Source organism: Urocitellus parryii, chromosome Y (assembly GCF_045843805.1).
Source record: "Urocitellus parryii isolate mUroPar1 chromosome Y, mUroPar1.hap1, whole genome shotgun sequence".
In the NCBI taxonomy this organism is placed as follows: domain Eukaryota; kingdom Metazoa; phylum Chordata; class Mammalia; order Rodentia; family Sciuridae; genus Urocitellus; species Urocitellus parryii.
This window is the reverse complement of record NC_135548.1, coordinates 693,929-714,238: the sequence shown is the minus strand read 5'-3', so window position 1 is coordinate 714,238 and position 20,310 is coordinate 693,929. Positions and strand designations below refer to the sequence as shown.

General features: G+C 39.3%; 1 protein-coding gene and 1 pseudogene across 1 annotated transcript in view; both read right to left on the bottom strand.

Moving 5' to 3' along the window:
- Positions 1-4,170: 4,170 nt before the first annotated feature.
- LOC144251132 (uncharacterized) lies at positions 4,171-7,837 on the bottom strand (annotated as a pseudogene).
- LOC144251032 (uncharacterized) overlaps positions 6,699-20,310 on the bottom strand; it is a 41,071-nt gene continuing 27,459 nt past the window's right edge. The window contains exons 6-7 of the mRNA XM_077794158.1: positions 20,130-20,306; positions 6,699-6,739 (exon numbers count right to left, since the gene is read on the bottom strand). The gene's annotated coding sequence lies outside the window, so the exon portion shown is untranslated. The remainder of the gene's footprint in view (positions 6,740-20,129; positions 20,307-20,310) is intronic.

Here is a 20,310-nt window from a genome sequence, read left to right as displayed (position 1 = left end):
TATGAAGAAAATCATCACACGATGTTCCCAGGGCTACTGAGGTTCCCTGAACACAGAGAGAAGTCCAGCCTGGGTTTTCCGGCATATTCCACCTAAGTATTAATCATGGTGATAAAAGCTAAATTGGATGTCAGTGGTTAAAATTCCCTGCTGTTAAAGATGTTTAAGAAAGGGACCAGATGAAAACATGGAGGAAAACCTGCAGCGCTGCATCTACTGACGTGGTCATCAGTGGGTCCACACACACAGCAGCAGCAAACTCACCACCTGAGCAAAGGGAAGTGCTCACTGCTAGAGCACCTGTCTAGCAGGCACAAGGCAAGATTGGGTCCCTGGTGCCAGGGAATGAGAAGAAATAGAAAGCAACTCAATTAAGTACACGGCAAAGTATATTTTGAGAAGGTGCCTCTCCTAACAATACATACAAATTACAACTTTTATAATGCCCTTTAATGTGCCTACATACAACACAACACATGAGACTTAGAACAAACACAAGTGACAGAGTGGTGGTCCCACAGTCATCAACAGGACAATAAGGCACCAAGGAAAAGAAAGAGGCCAGTTGCAGGGCACAAAGGGTCACATCTCTATGGTCCCAGCATCTAGGAGGCTGAGGCAGGGTGACCACAAGTTTGAGGCCAGCGTCACCCCATCTCAAAAAATAACAATAAAAGAGCTAGGGGGGAAGTTCAGTAGTGGAGAACTCCTGGGTGAAATCTGAAGGAAAGAAGGGAGCAAAGGAGGAAAAAAGAGATATTTAGCCAATCTGTCCAGAATGCTGGAGTGCACAGGCCTCAACTCACATACACAATGTGTAAGCAAACTTTAGAAAGACACAAAAGAATAAGTTGAGAAGACATGATGTAATAATTAATTTTTGAGAAAAAAATAGTGGGTAGCAATGTTGTGAGAAAAGTCAAAGAAATCAATAGTTGCATTACACAGAGAGGATGAAAGAACTACACTAGGGAGAATATGTAGAGAAAGGGTGACTTGATCCTGTACATGCGTGTGCACGTGGGTATGGGTGTGCATGTGTGGGTGGCACAACTCAGCCCTCTCAGGTGTTTGCTTTTGTAGTTTCACTTGGTGCTTTAGATAACACTCACATGAGCACCAGGGCACGTTCCATAGTCTCTGTGACTCTGCAAAGTTGATTATCTGGTGTCTGGTGCACAGAGGGAACAAAAAAATATTTGTTAAAAAAATTTCTGTAATACTCATATTGATTACTTACATTTCATTTTATCATAAGATCTTAATACAAATGAATAGTTTTTTCCCTTAAATATTAAAACAATTCTCCCACCCTCTTTTCAACAAAAATTATAGAAAATAAAATTTTTCAAAATGGACTTCAGTTTAGTCCAACTGGAAATATAAAAATTTGGGATATAAGCTGTGAATTAATGTCTTTCTGATGCTCAGAATCATTGTAGAATCTTAGAGCTTTAAGGGCATTAGTATACATAAACACAGTAAAAAGGAATTCTCGCCTATGGATCAATTAAGACTTGGAAACTCTACAAAAACCAGGCATATATTGATTTACATCAAAGTCTCAAGAAACATCAAGGAGCCAGGCATGATAGCACATCTGTAAAACCAGTGGCTATAGAATGAGAATCACAAGTTCAAACCCAGCCTCACCAACATACTGAGGCCCTTGGAAAGAATTTTAAAAATACTTCAATCAAAATTTAAAAATAAATAAAAAGGGGTAGGGATGGGATCAGGGCTTATGCACATCAGATATGGTGGTGGTGATGATGACGACTATAATTATAATAGTAATGTTTATTTTCTTTGGCCCTGAATTCTATGACCCTGGTAATTATATTTAAAACTTCTCACATTTTAATCTTTTCACAACATATATAAGAGTCATAAGATATACGAGGAGACAGAAAATATCATATTATTCATAAACCTGGAAAAAGTTATTTTTAATTATGAGACCAGAGTCAGAAAATATCATTTGTTTTTTTCTTTTTAAAGAGAGAGAGAGAGAGAGAGAGAGAGAGAGAGAGAGAGATTGAGAGAGAGAATTTTTAATATTTATTTTTTAGTTCTCGGCGGACACAAAATCTTTGTTGGTATGTGGTGCTGAGGATGGAACCCGAGCTGCACGCATGCCAGGCGCGGGCGCTACCGCTTGAGCCACATCCCCAGCCCATAAAATATCATTTGTTTGCTAAGGTCTTTAGTGGAAAAAAATGGGCAATATGAGAGAAATTGGACTCAAGGGAAGAAGAGAGATGAAAACTCTAAAAAAAAAAATTAAAAATCTGCCAATACAGGTTAATACATTTTAACTAGAAATCTCATGTACTATTCTATAACATACTTCTATGTACAAAATCATACTACACATTAGATTTTGCGCGTGCACACACACACACACACACACACACACATAGTAAATATAAGATTATGTCATCATATGGGAGAGTTGACTACAGATCAACAAATATAGAGAGAAAAATTAAATCTAACAAGAAGAGATATTTAACTGGGAGAAACATGTTGCTTTCACATCTTCATGCTGACGCAATTCCTACATCCACTCCAGGGTGCATTCTCATTACCTCTGAATAGACAAAAAAGAAATGAAAGTCCACACCCTTTTTACAAACCTAGAGTGGTTTTCTAAAAAAAAAAAAAAATTAGGTTTTTTGCTGAAGGAGTTGTATGACTGTAATTCCACTGGAAAAGCAGGCTGAGGCAGGGAATCACAGATTCAAAGTCAACCTCTGCAACATAGTGAGGATATAAGCAATTCAGTGACACCATGTCTAAATATTTGGAATAAAATAAAAAAGATCTGGGATGTGGCTCAATGGTTAAGTGTCTCTGAGCTGAATCCCTGGTACCAAGACAAGTAAAATAAAATAAAGTAAAAAATTCCCTCAAGTTTGATGAGTAAGTTTAAAACAAACTGTAACAACTGAAGGTCTCACCACATTTTTATATACAAGGCTTTTCTTCAGAGCAGGTTCTCCCATGATACTCAAAAAGAAACTGGAAAGATGAAACTGTTACCACATTGTTTAAAGAGCACTTGGGTTTTCCCTGATGTGAATCCTTTTATGTCTTTGGAGGAACCTGTGAAAGCTGAATATTGCCCCACATGGCTTATCCACAGGATTTTCTACAATGTGAGTCCTTTCATACAACGAAACAAAACTAAAACACCTGAGCCCTTTGTATTTCTTAATTACATAAAATTTATTCATTTTGACATGAATCTTTCAAGAAGAATCTTCCCAGTCCTTAGAAAAAAGTGGGAAAATTTGAAGACTTCCCATATTTCTCACATTCTCAGGGCTTCTCTCCATGAGTATTTTCATATATGAGAAGGAAAGCAGGGCTGAGGTGGGAAGCTGACAGGATGTATCCAATCCTCCACATTCCGAGGGTTTTTGTCCCACTGTGAGTGAAATGGCTTTGAAGGCACCAGGGAAAATGGAATGCTTTTCCAAATTGTTTAAATTTAAATCATTATTCATTTATATGTGGTAGTGTAGGCCCTTAATCCCAGGGTCTCGGGGAGCTGAGGCAAAAGGATCACAAATGTGAAACCAGACTCAACAACTTGAAGACACCAAGGAACTCCATAAGTCCCTGTCTCAAAATAAAAAGTAAGGGGCTGGGGATGTGGCTCAAGCGGTAGCGCGCTCGCCTGGCATGCGTGTGGCCCGGGTTCGATCCTCAGCACCATATACCAACAAAGATGTTGTGTCCGCCAAAAAACAAAAAATAAATAAATAAATATTTAAAAAAAAAAAGTAAAATGGATGAGGCTCAGTGATAGAGGACCCTCAGACTAAAACCCCAATACAATTTAGAGATAGATATATAGAGAGATTGATTCATTGATTTGGACATGTGAGAACTTTCTTCTCTTTGAATATGACAAGAAATACTGAATTCCCACATATCACATTCAAATAATTTTTCTACAGAAAACTCACTACACGTTAATAAGTGAAACCAATCTCTCTGCAGGAAGTGATCCTTTATGTAAGCAAAGCTGAGCAGATGTAACAAAGGTTTTCCACATTGCTTACAATTATAGAGCTTCTCTCCAGTATGTATTCTTCCATGTCTTTGAAGGTCACTGGATGTAGCAAAGGCTTTGCCACAAAGCTTATTCTTATAGGGCTTCTATGCAGTATGAAGTTTTTCATGTGAGTGAAGGCCAGAATACTGAGTGAAGACTTTTCCATACTGCATGCACTTATAGGGCTTCTCTCCAGTATGTGTTCTTCCATGAATCTGAAGATAACTGGGTGTAGCAAAGGATTTGCCACACTGCTTACATTCATAGGGCTTCTCTCCAGTATGAATTTTTTAATGTGACTGAAGGTAACTGAATCTAACCAAGGCTTTGCCACACTGCTTACATTCACATTCATAGGGCTTCTCTCCAATATGTATTCTTCCATGTCTGTGAAGGCTATAGGAACTTGCAAAGCTTTTCCACACTGGTTACATTCATAGGGCTTCTCTCCAGTATGTGTGCTTTCATGTCTGTTAAGGTCACAGGATCTAGCAAAGGCTTTTCCACACTACTGACATTCATAGAGTTTTTCTCTAGTGTGATTTTTTTCATGTGACTTAAGGCCAGAGGACTGAGTGAAGCCTTTTCCACACTGCGTACACTCATAAGGCTTCTCTCCAGTATGCATTCTTCCATGACTCTGAAGATTGCTGGAACTAGCAAAGGCTTTGCCACACTGCTTACATTCATAGGGCTTCTCTCCAGTATGAGTTCTTTCATGTTTGTGAAGGTCACCGGATCCAGCAAAGGCTTTTCCACACTGCTTACATTCATAGGGCTTCTCTCCAGTATGCATTCTTCCATGAATCTGAAGGGAACTGGATCTAGCAAAGGCTTTGCCACACTGCTTACATTCATAGGGCTTCTCTCCAGTATGAGTTCTTTTTTTTTTTAAATTAATATTTATATTTTTAGTATTTGGCGGACACAACATCTTTGTTGGTATGTGGTGCTGAGGATCGAACCTGGGCCGCACGCATGCGAGACGAGTGCGCTACCGCTTGAGCCACATCCCCAGGCCCAGTATGAGTTCTTTCATGTGAGTGAAGGTCACCGGATCTAGCAAAGGCTTTGCCACACTGTTTACATTCATAGGGCTTCTCTCCATTATGCATTCTTACATGAATCTGAAGGGAACTGGATGTACAAAAGGCTTTTCCACACTGCCTACATTCATAGGGCTTCTCTCCAGTATGTGTTCTCTGATGTATTCTAAGTAAACTGGGATAAGCAAAGTCTTTCCGACATACCTTACATTTGAAACGTGCATTCCCTGTGTGTGTAATCTTGTGCCTTTGAAGACTTGTGTGTGAAATACAGGTTTTAACACATTGTTTACATTCATAGAGTTTCTCTCCAGAATGATTTCTTTCATGTCTTCTAAATAAAGAGGAGAAATGAAAGGCTTTCCCACATATCTCACATTGAAAAGTTTTACCTCCACTGTGTGTTCTCATGTGTCTTTGTAAACCTGGGAGAGAAGAAATGGCTTCAACACATTGTTGACATTCATCAAGTTTCCAGCCAGAATAAATATCTTCATGTCTTTGAATGTCACTGGAACAACTGAAGACTTTCCCACATACTACACTTTCATATGGTCCATCTCCAGTTTGTATTAACATTTGTGTGTAAACACGTCTGAGAGAAACCAGAGATCTCTTATATTCTTTAAATTCACATGGCTTCTCTTCACATTCCTTATGCTTGTTGTATTTGTGACCAGAGTGAGATGTGATGTGCCTATGAAGGAATGAAGGACATATGAAGTCTTTTACACATACAATGAAGTCACATGGATTTACTCTATTAAAATTTTTCTTTGTTCAATTAAGAATTGGAATTGATTTGAAGGTTTCTCCACAATATATTGTGCCTTTGAAGTTTACCATATGACTTCTTTGAAGAAGAATTGACCAGCACATAATCAATGCTTGATTCATTCACAATTTGCTATTAATTATACATCCTTACATTACTAAACATCCGGTAAAGGCTACTTTTTCTGATTTGTTTAACTTGCCTAAAATAAAGCGGTTGAAAGGAAACAAACCTTTGCAACACTGCTTCTCTATGGCTATTATCCAAATAGTGATATTCACATATGCAATGTCATAGTTCTTTTTGCATGTCAAATACTTTGAAAAGACTGTATATTTGTTACAGCTAAGTATATATTTCTGGTAAAAAATATTATAAGAATAAATACATTTCATATTATGCATACTTTTTCAGTTTGTTTGCTTTAAAAATTATATGACAGTTCTCATATTCCCTCATGAATTTCTCTTGAGAGTACAGTTACCTTAGATTGCTCCCAGAGTTCTCAATATGGTCTTCAGTGATCTTGTCTTCCCACTTGTTTCCTAAGATGAGAGAACAGAACAATCTTTATGAATATTTAGGAGCTAGAAATGTTTTGCCAAATCACAGGTGCCATTTATGCTGCAATAGTTCACCAACTGATTCCCTTTTCACCTTCTACATAAATGACCAAAATAAACATGAATTCTCTATTTGATTAATTTTAAAAACATCATTATTACCTATAGAAGCCAGGTTTCTGAGGACTTCCAGCATCACATCTCTGTAAAGGTTCTTCTGGGAAGGATCCAGCAAAGCCCACTCCTCCTGGGTGAAGTTCACAGCCACATCCTCCAAGGCCACTGAGATCTAAAATATCCCACCAAATGTATAGTGGAGGTCAAGAGAGATTGACAGCATGAGAAATCTATACTCAACATGCATGATGTTCACATGATTCCCTGGTCTCTAAATTAATTCCAGAGATTGGTCCATCAAGTCTTATTGCACTCAATTTCTTACAGCCATTCCATCACTAGAAATTGACTACTCAGAAAGCAAACATCATAGTGATTTATACCCTTCCTTTGGTGAGTTAACACGAAGTAAGCAGGCTCCCAGATCTCTCCTAACTTGTTTATTGATTGCACTTCTATTACATGTCCTACAAACGTCCTGTGTGGTATACAGCTAATATAATCACTTTCTATAGTACTTATCTTTAGAAAAGAAAGGTGATGTGTAGGAAATTGCAGGAATCATGAAACTAACTATTTGACAGACATTCTGCCAACTATAGTGGCTCCCTGTACCTACAAGGTTAATATAGATAAGATGGAATTTACTTATGTCTTGTTTCCTCTGAAAGTCTATTGTTCCATACATAAAGAAATGCCTAGAACCAGCCCCAAACCACATCCTCTGGGCATGGGGTCACTAAGGAGATTCCTTCATAGACAACATTTAGACAACCTTTCACACAGGTTGTCCCAATGAGTTAACTGGAGATTTAGCTCATCCTTTGTGATTACACTGAGAACAACTAGAAGTTTGCAGGTGCTTTACTCCAGAACAAATTTAGTCAACTAGCTTACTATTAAGTGACCAAAACACACGTTCTCTATTTGATTAATTTAATTTATTTATTAATACACAATTTTATAATTTCCTCTGGTTACCGTCAAACCAGAATGGGGTAAGTGAAAGATGGCACATGTCTTAGAAATAACTCAATGACCCAAAAATATCACCTTGTCCAAACAACAGCCTTGAAAAGTTTTATAACTCTCAAAACAATCTTCTTAATTACCAGCAGGCACTACTTTTCTAAGTCTCATGAGAACAATGAATGTCCAGTTCACTACCATAATGTATAGTCATGAGACACATACCAATGTTCTGCTCAAGGACATTTTGAACAAGGTTGGGCCACATGGGCAATGGTTGTCTGTTGTGAAAGAGATTCATCTTGCCTGTAGGAATGGTGGTGCAAACAAACCTAAGGCAGGAGCTCTTCCAGAGTGTGCTAAAGCAACAAGTTTGGAGCCCAGATTTCTGAACTATCCCACACAGTCTGGGTGTGAAACAGGCCACTATGGACATCTGTAAGCATGCTATGATGTCAGCACAGTGATGGAGCAGGCAAAAAGAAAATATTCTTGCCACTGACACAGAACCATACTCAATTACACTCAGAGACATCAGCCCAACTCTGTCAGGACAATGATGCAGGCAGGAGGGCTTCATGGGCTTTCTAGCAAATAGGAAGCACACTGACGTCTCAGGGTCACAGCAACTCTCCACAAGACAAAAACCACACCCTACAAGTGTACCACCACTAAAATCAAATGTATGCTCAAAGAACATGAGAGCTAAAACAAAAATAAATGAGAAGAAGCTAAAAAGCCTCCAGGGAAAAGGACATGAAACAAAAGACTCTAAACAGACACAGGACAAAGAGGTGACTCAAGAGAAAAGGTGACCATTTTGAAGAAAAAAAAATGTAAAAGTCAATCATAGGAAATTCGTAGAGAATACCAGAGGTGGTGCTGTATTGATATCTAAGTCATCCAATGAACATTTCAGAAAAGAAGAGCTAAGAGCAATCATTGAAATTACCACTTCAAAAAACAAGAGAAAGACGAGTAATGTAAACCTAAATTAACCACAGGAAGGTAACAGAAGGTGTTGATGAAACCACAATCAGGAAATTCACAGTCTACAAAATCAACTTCTTCATAAACATGAGCAACACTGATAAACTGACATAAGGCTAAGAATACAGAGGATAGGGACTGGGGTTGTGGCTCAATGGAAGAGTGCTTGCCTAGTGCTTGGGAGAAAGTGGGTTCAATCCTCATTCTATATATAAGAAAAAAAGAAAAGTGTACAACATACAATAACATTAAATAAAAAAGCAAAGAGGACTGAAAACCTACTAAAACATTTAAAAGTGTCATCTTCAACAATGTATTGAGATTTCAACATTATCATAAATGTGCCTGACACAAATTAGACAACTTGCAGAAACTGGGCCATTTCTTTGAGAAAGACAATCTCCTACAACTTACACACAAGGGAAAATACACAAAACAGATGAGCCCATGGCTGCTGAAAAAAAGCAGACTCAATAACTAATTACTACCCAAAAAACCAAGGCAAGGCTCTGACAATTCAAACAGGCTTTCATGAGACACTTAAGAACTGACATGATGCAGGCACATACCAATGTGCCTGCATCATGACAGTTTTTCAATTTTCTAATTTTTTTCCAGAACATAGAAGCTGAGTTAACACCTCCTATTTCTTTCTGAGGCATAAGTTATCATATTATCCAAATTAAGTAGATAAAGGAAAGTATTAAATAGAAAAGAAAACTATGAGTGATGCTCATGATCATAAATGCAAAATTTAAACATAAATGCTAAAAATTGTACAAATAAAGTCATCACACCATAAAAATGTCTATAAAAATGGTGGGAAAATTATGGGCACAGGAACCCTCACTGCAGTGACTACAGCAGCCATATCCAGACCTGCCCAAAGCTAGATGCAAGGAAGATGCACCTTTCAATAATGAATGGACAAGCTGCAGTTAAACCACATCAAAGAACATCATCCAGAAAATGAGCTCTGCAGCCTGGAAAGATACACAACCATTAAAGGCAGACTGGTAAGTGAGAGAAGCCAGTTTGAAATGTCCATGTGCAGTAAGATTCCAAGTCAAGAACATTCTGGAAAAGACAACAGTATAGATGCACTAGCAGAACTGATGGTTGCCAGGGACTTAGGGGGCAGATATTGAGGGAGAAAATATAAAAAGTGATGAACAGGTGGAACACAGCATTACCAGAGCAGTGAAACTCTTCTGTATGACATTATCTTGTAAACAATGTGGCACACACAATCACATCACACAGAGGATAAACCCTAAGGTAAAGGATGAACTTTGGCTTATCATAAAGTGTTGCTTCATCCATTCTCTTTATCAAATGTTCAACACTCGTTTAGTAATTAACAAACACCCTACACCAATGAAATATGTTGGAAACAGTGGAGACTATCAGCTGGAGAGAAGGGGTATTCCATACTATGAGTAATGGCACATTTAATTGTCACCTTGATTGGATTAAAAGATGTCAATGATTAATAACCTTCTGGGTGTTTCTATAAATGATTGGCATGTGGTAAAGTGTGTCTACAAATGATTGGCATGTGGAACAGTGAACCAAACTGGAGAATCTCCTTAAGCTAGGCAGCACCATCCAATAGGACGGTGTCTTGGGTGGAACAAAAGTTGGAAGAAGAAGGAAGCAGCAGCAGAGCAAGCTCCTTTCTTCTCAATGGGTTCTTGATGGCTGCTGCAATGGTCTGAGGATATCAGACTCTGCCTTCTTCACTCTCCCAAAGTGGACTCTGCCAATGATTCTCCAGGGAGTTTCCAGAACATTTGTTCTGGACTAGGGCAGCACCACTGATCCCACTTGTTCTGAGGCTTCAGCCTCTTAGACTCTGCAGCTACTACTTCTCAAGCTCTCCACCCTACAGATGGCCACTGTGGACTATCCAGCTTCAGGTCAAGTAGACCAATCTGATAAGTCTCCTTTTATACTCATACTTCCTCTTGATCCTGTTCCTCTAGAGAACAGTGACTAATAAACTATATAAGCCAAAAATTCCTCTGAAAAACCAAAGTTTATCTAATAAAGAAGTGAATAAACTACCAAGCCATGAAGTTTTATGAATATAATCAAAAGAAACAATATTATATAGTAAATACCTTTTTCATTATAATGCAAAAAATAAAGCAAAGAGGAAAAGGCATAGTTACAAATTTCAAAACTATTAACAAAAGCAAGGAAACTGATTTTTCAATACTATTTCCATCTGGAAAGGAATTGGATGATAAGTCTTCAAAAGTCATTCCAACTGCTGGTGTGGTGGTAATTTCAGGCACTAGGGAGGTCAAGGCAAGGAAATGGCAAGTTGGAGGCCAGTCTCAGCAACTTAGCAAGACACTCAGAAATTTAGCGAGACTGGTCTTCATCAAAAATTAAAAGGGGGTCTGGGATTGTAGCTGAGTGGCATAGCACTTGCTAGCATGTTTGAGGTACTGGATATAATCCTCAGAGCCACAAAAAAATAAACAAACAAAATAAATGTATTCTGTTCATCTACAATTTTTATTATAAAAAAAGAAAAAATATATAAATAATAAGAAGGGCTGAGAATGTGCTCAGTGGTCAAGTGCCTGTAGGTTTATTCCCCAGTAAAACACCTGCCCACCTCCAGAATGCTGCTCACAAATCAAAATTCATTTCTGGAGGATAACTAAGCAAGTCCATGGCATCAATCTCCAGCACTCAATAAGTAAGCAAATAAATAAACACCAATCTACAATACTAATACTCTTGGGCTGGAGAGTAGCTCTGTAGTAGAAAATTTGCCAAGCATGTATGTGGCCCTCAGATCAATCTCCAGCAGGCCACACACAAAAAAAATGACTAAAATATATGTAATGAGAGATAAAAATGATTATAATACAAAAGGTACACAATTAGAGGCATAAAATACAACAAAATCAATGAAAAGGCAACACACTTTCTCACAAAGAGACTGAATGTTCCCATGATCCACACTCTCTGAAAAAACACTGAGCATTTCAGTAAATTCTGTGAAATTTAGGGCATGGTTTATTGTATTTTGGGGGTAAGCTTAAGAAAAACTACATCGAAAAATGGAAATAGTAGGGTTGGGATTTTGGCTCAGCAGTAAAGTGCTTGCCTAGCACATAAGAGGCCATAGGTTTGATCCTCAGCACCACATAAAAATAAATAGGTATTGTGTCCAACTACAGCAACAACAAAAAATACTTTTCAAAAAATTGGAAATACTGGACTGTATCTAAGACCAGCCAAAATGTTGTATGGAACAGAGAGAGTAGAGAGAGAAATTATGTTGCTCCCAAATTTCATAAAAGGCCAGCCCTCAAAGGGGTAGCCAAAGGAGGAGTCACTTAGGAGAAAACAGGAATCAGGTGACAGGTTAGGAGTGCTCTTGAGGGGATCGGCCCCCTTATTTAGGCACATGTATCTCTCCTTTCCAGAAAACAAATGTCGTTTACTATTTCACTGATATTCAGTGATTAAATGATCATAATTGGGTATTTCAGATATTACCAAAATTGTCCTTAAAATTTACAAAGAAGAAAGGCATGATGGTACACACCTGTAACCCCACCAGTTCAGGAGTCTGAGGCAATCTGCTATGTAGCAAGACTCTGTCTCAAAACAAACAATCTAAAGGGGCAGATGGTTAAGCAGCTCTCTGCTCCATTCCTGATACCAAAAATACCACACAGTTAACATGAACCTGTCAAGTCCAGACAACAACAGTGAAAAACTGTCATCCTTTGTCAAATTCATCACCTTGTGAAGTATACATACTAGTTTTCATGAAATCTCATTCATAAATTTATCCACCACTATTTTTATAGAATTGGACTCAAATTCTGCAGCAATAATGCCAGACAGAGTTTCTCTGCATCTTAAGTGGCATTTTGGAATCTAGGATTGGGTTTCAATTTGAAATCACTGAAAAGACAAGATTGAAACTAACAAACATTCTATATATACTCAGCGGTAGCAAAAGATAAATTAGGTAATTAGGAGTTTTCTGTTTTTCTTTTTCTTTTTTTTGGTTTGGTACTCCTGAGATTAAACCCAGAGATATTATACTACTGAGCCACATCCCCAGTCATTTTTATATTTTATTTTGAGATGCAGTCTCACCAGGTTGCATAAGGCCCAGCTAAGTTGCTAAGGCTGTCCTCAAATTCGCAACACTCCTGTCTCAGCCCCTGAAGCAGGAAGGATCACAGTTGTGCCCCAGGGTACCTGGCTGTAAGTTGGGAATTTTACCAATGGAAATATAACTAGACTTTAAAATCCAATTTTTCTTGCCTCTTTAATAATAGTCTATCCAATTTGGCTCTGAATAAATAAACCTGGGCCTCAGATATGTGAGCAGATTATTTCAAAGTGATACATAGAAAGCTTTGGTGCTGAGGGAACACCCATGTGCCAGGCTCAAGAAGCAGGGAAGGTCCCTGACAGCTAAGACATGCTTCCTCCAGGTCTTGCTCACTGAAAGCCTCCAGGATCACCCTCCCAGGGACCTGGACCATGATTCCACTCTATGAGGCTTTTCAGGTTTGCACAGCTCTGCACGGGGATCGGTGGTCCTTATGCTCTGGGAAAGGTTTCGCTCCTTCACACTGTAAGAGACTGAAAGGGCAGGAGTAATTGCAGACCTGACCCCTCAGCACCAGCATCCACAGGCTGGCTGTCCAACTTTCTCCAAGGAATGGGAACAGGGCTTGGGGAAAACAAGTCCCCAAGAAGTTAGTTGTCTAGATGAGGCTTATTCCAGGACATTCCTTGGCCCCAAGACCTCAGCTGAGCCCCCAAGAGGCTGTACCTCACAACTTAGGCTCTCCTCTAAGAGGAGCTGACCTAGGGCCTGAAATTCCTTTTACCATGCAGCGCACAGGACAGCTGTGGGCACATGGTGGCAGCCCCAGGAATGGACAGTGGCTGAGAACATAACACTCTCTGAGGTGTCCAAAGAAAACCTGGCTGAGAAAATCAGATTTGGTGTCTAGCCCTTAGGGAAAAAAAAAAAAAAAAAAAAAAACAGAATTTAGGAAGGTGTGAACTGAATTTCTCTATGAACTTCCTCTATATCAGTGAACCTTCAGACCACCTGACTTTGGGGAACTAGACCACCATGAGGTATGAGACAGGGTTCTGTATGGTTGGCAACAATTATCTTGGGCTCTCTTAAGCTCTTTTAAAGCCAATTACCTTAATTTCTGTATTAGTCCAAAATTCTCCAAACAAATGAAGTTCTCAGAATATATTACCAACCTTACCTGACATATAACTACCATCTTCCAAAGCTAACAATGTAATAATGGACCTATAAAAGAAATTTCCCCTTTCTACTGTAGCCACCCATCTGATGATCCTACCAATGCCCTTGGTTAACGTATTCATGCATAACTTTCTTTTCAAATGTTCTTGTCAGGCATGCACAGTGGGGCACAACTATAATCCAGCAGCTTGAGAGATTGGGTCAGGAGGACTGCTAAATTCAAAGCCAGCCTCAGCAACTTAGTGAAGCCCTAAGGAATATAGTGAGATTGTAAGGGTCTGGCGAAGCATCAGAGGAAGAGACCACCAAAAAACCACTCATGCAATTGGCAGAAGGGGTTTTATTGAACCAGCATGCTGGGGCTCCTTGCCCACTCAAGAAAGGAGAGCAGCCCAGAGCCCAGAGCAGGGGTTGAACAATGCTTAAGTACACTTTTTGGGGATGGCGGGGGGCTTTGCATACATCAGAACAAATCATCATGAGGCGCAGGAAAATTGAACAACAACTCTCAGACATGACTAGTACATTTATTGGCGGGAACAGGCTGGGCAGGGTGATTGGTCACTTCTAAGCAGGGTACACATTTAAACTGATTGGTTTTGGGTCCTGGAAACCTACCTACCGGGCTACTCAGAGCCCTTAGTTATTAAACAGCCAGAGGATCAGGAGAAACATTTACTGGGAGTTCGGGTATTGTCCTAACAGAGGAATTTAACAATACCTGGTCCTTCACTTTTTAACTCAGGTCTTGCAGCTTGGAAACCTTACAATGCCCTGTCATTTACACTTTAACTTCAATTTCTTTTACTCTTACAAGATCATGTCTCAAAATAAAATATAAAAAGGGTTGCTGATACGGTTCAGTGATTAAGTTTCTCTGGGTTCAATCCCTGTTATTAGAAAAGATGTAATTTCTTCCAGAATGGGACACACACATCAATCGGGATAAGTTGAATCCATGTTCCTAAGGATGATCATTAATATTTGGGTCAAAATAAACTATTTTCCTCAGGTATGGTGGCCAGTGCCTTTAATTCCAACAGCTTGAGAAGCTGAGACAGGAGGATCAGAAGTTCCAGGTGAGGCTAGACAACATAGCCAGATCCTGTCTGAAAATAAATTTTAAAAGGGCTGGAGTTGAACGACAAGAGAATAAATCAGACATTATTATCCTATTTGACTACATGACCCATGTGAATGGACATTAGGTACAACCAGAAAAAGGAGAAGTTACACTCTATTTACATATGATGTGTCAAAATGCATTTTACTGTCATGTATAAGTAATAAAAGTCAATAAAAAAATAACTTCTGCCAAAAACAAACAAACAAACACAAAAAAGAGCTGAGGATGTAGCTAAAGATTCAATATCCCTAGTATGAATAATCCACTGCCTTATTTCATTTAAAGCAGCTATTTTACCAGAACACAAGATGTGTCAAGTTACCCTTCTTTCCCCTAAAGGATGATATTCAGAAAAAGAAAAGAAGGTTATGGGCAGGATGTAGCAGCCAAGGACACATTAACAACCTAATAGCTCTCTATAAGGAGGGGCAATTCTTGGGAGAGGCTACCTTAGCAACAGGAAGGAGCCAGGGCAGTTCTTGATTAGGGTGGAGTGAGGGCTCTGAAGGAATTAACATTTCTATCAGTCAGAGGACAGTCTCCAACTTGCCAGACTCACTCAAAATTGGCCTCCTTGATCAGACCTGACTCCATTTACCTGTCTGTACTGACTGCCTGTCTATTTCTGGCTTCAGTATCTACCCCTTCCCAGAAAGTAAATACAATTGTATTTTTACTGTTAACTTGAATTGGTGAAGTCTTTCACATCTTGCACACTGGCCCAAATACAGTCTCCTACCAATATTACCAATGACAACGGGGAGGCGGGCTTACATATAAACAGTCATATTCCCCCAAGTGTGGAATAGTGGCCACATACCCCTCTAGAACTGAGAACTCAACTCTAGGTGCTCCTCCACTCCTTTACTGGGCATTGAATCCATGACAGAGGTATAGAACCCCTGAGCTCCATCCACAGCACTTTTGCTATTGTGGTACAAAGAAAGTGGGTGGAAGCATAAATGTAATGGTTTTGAGAATATAACTCTGAAACCCAGCCTAATTCCTTCTTAAGATTGGGAGCCATTTTGTCCAAAACTCATGAAAACTAATTTTTGTTTTACTATAAATTACTGCAATTTTTAAACTTGCTTGGAATGCTTTCCCATGCCTTGAAGTCACCCATACTTGGCTCCCAGTGACCAGATATCTACCTCTCTGAAACCTCAGTGGTACCTCATACATTCTAAAGTTGGGATCTGAATTTATTCCCTACCTTGAAATGTTAAGCCATGTAGTTCATTAACCTACTACCAGCCTTTGTATTATGCTTGTCCAAATCCTGGTATCTGTAAGTTCTCAAGACACCCATCTTTGCAAACATTTGTACTGTAAAAATTTGTTCCTAGAGAGCTGGGGTATCTCTAGCCCAGGGTATAGGGAGAGACAGACATGGCCAGCTCTTGGATATGTAAATGTGACTTTGATTTAGTTTGATTCAAAATTGGAGTCTGTGTTCTTTTTCTTGTGTTGTGGTTTAAGAGTGCCAGGTCTCTAACAAGGCCATCTGTAGGTTTGGCCAAGTGAGCACATTTTTCACACATGGTGACACATAACTAGGCCAATACATTTAAAAAATGAAATACTTGGGAATCAACCTAACAAAAGAGGTGAAAGATTTATACAATAAAAACTACAGAACCCTAAAGAGAGAGATAGAAGATCTTAGAAGATGGAAAATGTACCCTGTTCATGGAGAGGCAGAACTAACATCATCAAAATAGCGATATTACCCAAAGTTCTCTACAGGTTTAATGCGATGCCAATCAAAATCCCAACAGCATTTCTTGTAGAAATTGATAAAGCAATCATGAAATTCATATGGAAAAACAAAAGACCCAGAATAGCAAAGCAATTCTAAGCAGGAAGTGTGAATCTGGAGGAATAGGGATACCAGATTTCAAACTGTACTACAGAGCAATAGTAACAAAAACAGCATGGTACTGGTACCAAAACAGGCAGGTGGACCAATGGTACAGAATAGAGGACACAGAGACCAATCCACAAAATTACAACTACCTTATATTTGATAAAGGGGCTAAAAGCATGCAATGGAGGAAGGATAGCATCTTCAACAAATGGTGCTGGGAAAACTGGAAATCCATATGCAACAAAATGAAGCTGAAACCCTTTCTCTCGCCATGCACAAAAGTTAACTCAAAATGGATCAAAGAGCTTGATATCAAATCAGAGACTTTGTGCCTGATAGAAGAAAAATTTGGCTCCGATCTACATATTGTGGGGTCGGGCTCCAAATTCCTTAATAGGAATAGGGCGCCCATAGCCCAAGAGTTAATAACAAGAATAAACAAATGGGACTTACTTAAACTAAAAAGTTTTTTCTCAGCAAGAGAAACAATAAGAGAAGTAAATAGGGAGCCAACATTCTGGGAACAAACCTTTACTCCTCACACACCAGATAGAGCCCTAATTTCCAGAATATACAAAGAACTCAAAAAATTAAACAATAAGATAACAAATAACCCAATCAACAAATGGGCCAAGGACCTGAACAGACACTTCTCAGAGGAGGACATACAATCAATCAATAAGTACATGAAAAAATGCTCACCATCTCTAGCATTCAGAGAAATGCAAATCAAAATCACCCTAAGATACCATCTCACTCCAGTAAGATTGGCAGACATTGTGAAGTCAAACAACAATAAGTGCTGGCAAGGATGTGGGGAAAAGGGTGCACTTGTACATTGCTGGTGGGACTGCAAATTGGTGCGGCCAATATGGAAAGCAGTATGGAGATTCCTGGGAAAGCTGGGAATGGAACCACCATTTGACCCAGCTATCGCCCTTCTCGGACTATTCCCGGAGGACCTTAAAAGAGCGTACTATAGGGATACTGCCACATCAATGATCATAGCAGCACAATTCACAATAGCTAGACTGTGGAACCAACCTAGATGCCTTTCAATAGATGAATGGATAAAAAAGAATGTGGGATTTATACACAATGGAGTATTATGCAGCACTAAAAAATGACAAAATCATGGAATTTGCAGGGAAATGGATGGCATTAGAGCAGATTATGCTAAGTGAAGCTAGCCAATCCTTAAAAAATAAATGCCAAATGTCTTCTTTGATTTAAGGAGAGCAACTAAGAACTGACCAGGGAGGAAGAGCATGAGGAAAAGATTAACATTAAACAGAGGCGAGTGGTGGGAGGGAAAGGGAGAGAGAAGGGAAATTGCATGGAAACGGAAGGAAACCCTCAACGTTATACGAAATCACATATAAGAGGTTGTGAGGGGAAAGGGGGGAAAAACAAGGGAGAGAACTGAACAACAACAGATTAGGTAGAGAGGGAAGATGGGAGGGGAGATAGTAGGGGATAGGAAAGGCAGCAGAATACAACAGTCACTAATATGGCATTATGTAAAAATGTGAATGTGTAACTGATGTGATTCTGCAATTTGTATTTGGGGTAAAAATGGGAGTTCAATTTCCCTTTTCTCTCCCTTTCCCTCCCACCTCATGTCTCTGTTTAATGTTAATCTTTTCTTCCTGCTCTTCCTCCCTGCTCTGTTCTTAATTGCTCTCATTATATCAAAGAAGACATTTGGTATTTGTTTTTTAGGGATTGGCTAGCTTCATGGAAATGGAGGGAGACCCTCATTGTTATACAAAATTACATATAAGAGGTTGTGAGGGGAATGGGATAACAAACATGGAGGGAAATGAATTACAGTAGATGGGGTAGAGAGAGAAGATGGGAGGGGAGGGGAGGGGGATAGTAGAGGATAGGAAAGGTAGCAGAATACAACAGTCACTAATATGGCAGTATGTAAAAATGTGGATGTGTAATCAAGGTGATTCTGCAATCTGTATTTGGGGAAAAAATGGGAGTTCATAACCCACTTGATTCTAATGTATGAAATATGATATGCCAAGAGCTTTGTAATGTTGTGAACAACCAATAAAAAAAATGGGAGTTCATAACTCACTTGAATAAAATGTATGAAAGATGATACATCATGAGCTTTGAAATGTTTTGAACAACCAATAAAAAAATTAAAAAAATAAAAATGAAAAAAATCATTGAATAAATCATTTATTAGAAAACAACAACAAAAATAGAACCGTACCCTGGGATGGTGGTGAAAATCATGCCAGGAGGGTCAAAAATTCGAGGCCAGCCTCTGCAACTTACCTTCACCCTCTCTCAAAATACAATTTAAAAAGGGGCAGGGAATGTAGTTCAGTGTCACAGTACCCCTAAGCTCAATGACCAGTTTAAAAAAACAACACCTTGAAGAAGAATAGAGGGGGAAAAGACATAAGAAAATAGAAGAGTGTAAAAGGGCAGACACAAATGGAACTACATCAACAGTGACATTATATGGCAATTGACTGAACAATCCTATCCTAAGGTAGAGATCAGCAGACAGAATGAAAACAAGGTCCAATTCCGTGCTATGTGCAGGGGTCACTGCTGGGACACAAATGTATAAAAGAGTTTGAAAATAAGAGAATGTGAGTCCTACACTATGAAAACAATTCTACTATACTACCTCCCCAACAACAGGCAAAATATTTTAAAACCAAAATTTATTGAAAGATAGCAGCCACGAGACATATACACATGAGCTTAAGGTGTTCCTGAAGTCTCCATCCTCTTTCCCAATGCCAATCCAATAATGAGGACAAGCAGTGAGATTACAAGAAAAAAAAAGTTGTTTGCTAGCAAAGGAGCATCAAAATAACTACTGTCCCAGAGGCTGGGATTCTGCCAATCGGAAAAAAGTGTAGGCTTTTCTTTTTGGAGGGACCCAGAGGTGCCAGGAATGAACTCAGGGGCATTAATCTGTGAGCCACATCCCCAGCCTCATTTATATTTTATTTAGGGCCTGGGTCTCACTGAGTTGCTTAGCACCTAGCCTTTGCTGAGGCTGCCTGTGCACTCTTGATCCTCCTTCCTCAGCCTCCCTAGTGGCTGGGATTAAGGCATCACCACCACACCTGGCGCAAAGCAAAACATTTCATTAACGAAATGGTATGCCCTGAGTTTGATGTCAAATAGAGTTAAGAATTTGGTTCTGTGTTTGTTTGGGTTTGCTATTGCAGAAACCCAAAACACACTCCAGGACACACAAAGGCCTGTAGAGTCCACATAATGTTAGATGATCCGCCCTCGTGGCCTCCCCGGGATATGAAAGCAACATGTTCCTCCTTTCACGTTCTTACCAATATGAACCATTCAGGGTCAGCTGAAAATGCAAGCTGACTTTGGCACCTGAAAGAGGACCTCATGTCTAACAGAAGAGTCGGGTGTCACAAGGACAAGGAGTGGGGAAGCAATGACAGAATGACCCACGTGCCACATCTTCCTCCCATGTGAAGGTTGAGATCTGGAGGGCGCTCCTGC